Genomic DNA, 2,834 nt, shown 5'->3' with positions numbered 1-2,834 from the left:
ATTTGATTAGTAGTTTGAACATTACCCTCATCTATGGCATGCACTTGTGGTCGGTTAGTTGTCGGTCGGGCTCTCCTCGAAGCTTGGGCTTTCCTTTTTGATGTAGTTGCCATACTCTCCAAAAACTCCCAATCTTCATTCTCATAATTCGTTCCAAATGTCCCTCCGGTGATAGACATTAAATCCCGTGCATCTTCGGCACTTAACCCCTCATGAAAAGCATTCATTAACTCCCATAACTCAATCCCATGATGAGGGCAATTTTTAATCATCATGTTAAAACGCTCGAACGCCTCATGGAACATCTCACCGTGTTGTTGTTGAAAGCTTCTCAACCCCTTCCGCGCATCATTAGTCTTTTGGGCGGTGTAGAATTCATCCAAAAAGGTTTGTTGCATCTCCCCCCATGTATAAATTGATGCTGAAGGTAATGTATAGAACCATTTCTTAGCTTTCTCTTCCAACGAAAACTGAAATAAGACTAACTTGACTTCATCGGCCGAAAAACCTTGACTCCCAAAAGTGTTGCAAATTGAGTCATAGGCCTCTAGATGAAAGTACGGCTCCTCCGTTGCTAACCCTTTATACTTCGGTAAACTTTGCAACGAGTTTGTTCTTACTTCAAAAGTTCTCCCTTGGTTGTTGTGAGGGATAACCACCGGTGAGGGGTTTTGAGTAATGATTGGCCTGAAATGTGCCTCTATTCCCCTTGCTTGTTCTCTAAGATGTCTTCGTGGCACACCATACCTACCTCTCGGAATAATCGGCCCATTCGGTCTTGGTACTTGCCCTTGTGGTGCGATCGGTTGTTGAAACTGTTGTGGTCGCATCGGTGGGCGCTGAGGCGGTCTTTGAAATGGTTGTTGGTGTACATGTTGTGGCCGGACCTGTTGCAATGGAATCGGTTGTGGCATTAGTGGCCCTTGTGGTCTTGGCCGAATATGTTGTGGTATAAGTTGTTGATGTTGCATTCCACCAACACTCGCCATCCCTTGAGATTGACTCTGAACATACCCAAAATCCCCTTGATCACCATAATCTCCATAACCATACCCATCATCTTCATACCCCTCAAAGTCTTCAAATCCTTCATCATACCCATCTCCTTGAATTCCCGATGATTGCCCAAATGGAATAGTCGAGTATTGGAAACCCGATTGATTTGGTGGTCGATACGGTGTAGCATGGACAATAGACGAAATTGGTGCCATAGTATGGCCCGAATATGATGGACCCGCACCCGGAAAAAAATGGGATAATGGTGGTATAGTAGTGGAAGGGTTAAAGGTGACGGTTGGTTCTTCTTGGGTAGTAATGGGTTGTGTGGTATTGATTGGTGTAACCTGTTGAGGTATGGTGGGTTCGGTAGTATTTGGTGGGATGGTAGTGTTAGGTGAAGATTGAGTGGACGTTGGTATGAATGATGAGGTAAATTCACCCGTAGTGGGTGGTGGTGGTGGTGGATCCATGTATCGAATTGGTGTAACTGGTGTTGTTGGTGAACTATTGATTGTATTTTCCCTTAACAAAATTCTGTTTGCTCGCAAAGTTCGCTCAATTTCCGGATCAAACGCCAATGGTGATAACTTGTGAGAGCTCCTAGTACGCATGCACCTCAAGTACCTGCACACTAAACACAACCAGCGTAAACCCGAAAATAACAAACAAAACTATGAAATTAACACACGTTGCGCACTACTCCCCGGCAACGGCGCCAAAATTTGACGTGATGTCGTGGGTCACGCAAATTTAATCCCTAAACAACTGTAGTTAGCGGTAGTAGGGTATCGAACTCAGGGAGTATGTGGAAAATGTGTTGATTGTGTAGCTTTGTATTTATACTAAAATGAAACTAAATTGCAGAAAATTAAAATTCAAGATTGTGGATTGTTGTTTTATAAAACTAAATTACGGATTAATGCAAATCAAAGTAGGTTGTAAACAATTAGGAGAGAACAATGATCACCCTAGGATTCAGTTTCTTCGAACAGTTGTGTGCAATTTCACTAGAAAGAGTTACATAGACATAACTCGTGTATGTGTGATTGAAGTGATAAAAGGGAACAAAGTACTCGGATTAGATAATGCGAGGTTGTTTCCCGATGACCTATTAACCAATAACCAACCCTAACCCTTCCCGTGATATCTCGGTTGCCAACGGCACCAAGAACGTACGATCAAGACTAGAAATTGTGATATAGATTAACGCACTACAAACAATCAAACACACACCATGACATTCAAGCAACGCAAAATATCATTGTAGAAATGCAGAAATTAACACACAAAAGTCTTAGAAACATTCACCTAGGATGATCACCGAAGAGTTTAGCCGGACATGGCTCGGTGAATCATCATCAACATTAATCTAGTGTTCATACGAATTAAAAACACAAACCGAATGTTTAGAATCGTTCACAAACCAAGCAAGTACTCCAAATTCGCTCCCAAAGTCTCCAAGAACCGTCAATGATGAGATAATACCAAAAGACACCCAAAAAACGAGTATATGGCAGCAGTTACATTTTTCACGTTCAGGCACCACCGTAAATTACGGCTCCACCGTAATTTACGGTGGTCATCAAAGTGTTACGGTGGTTCGAGCCTGTGTTACGGTGCAGGAATCAACAAGAATCAAGTCTACCGTAAATTACGGTAGGACCGTAATTTACGGTACTCAGCAGCCTTTTTTCCTTTGTTTAGTCTTGTGTTCTTCTTTCGACCCGTTTCCACCAAAGCATTCATGAGCTGCCTTTTGTCCATCTCTTATCTCCTTATTCGCACCTGAAACAATAGCATCGTAGTTATCTAATCCAAGATAATTACACGGTTAA

At 42.4% G+C, this 2,834-nt stretch overlaps 1 non-coding gene across 1 annotated transcript; it reads left to right on the top strand.

The window, feature by feature from the left end:
* Positions 1-243: 243 nt before the first annotated feature.
* Positions 244-349, top strand: LOC118481580. The gene has a single exon (XR_004865791.1). It is a non-coding gene; the product is annotated as a small nucleolar RNA R71 (small nucleolar RNA).
* The last annotated feature ends 2,485 nt before the right edge of the window (positions 350-2,834 follow it).

Source organism: Helianthus annuus, chromosome 8 (assembly GCF_002127325.2).
Source record: "Helianthus annuus cultivar XRQ/B chromosome 8, HanXRQr2.0-SUNRISE, whole genome shotgun sequence".
Taxonomy (NCBI): Eukaryota; Viridiplantae; Streptophyta; class Magnoliopsida; order Asterales; family Asteraceae; genus Helianthus; species Helianthus annuus.
The sequence above is the reverse complement of the archived record's forward strand: the minus strand, read 5'-3'. Positions and strand labels throughout refer to the sequence as shown.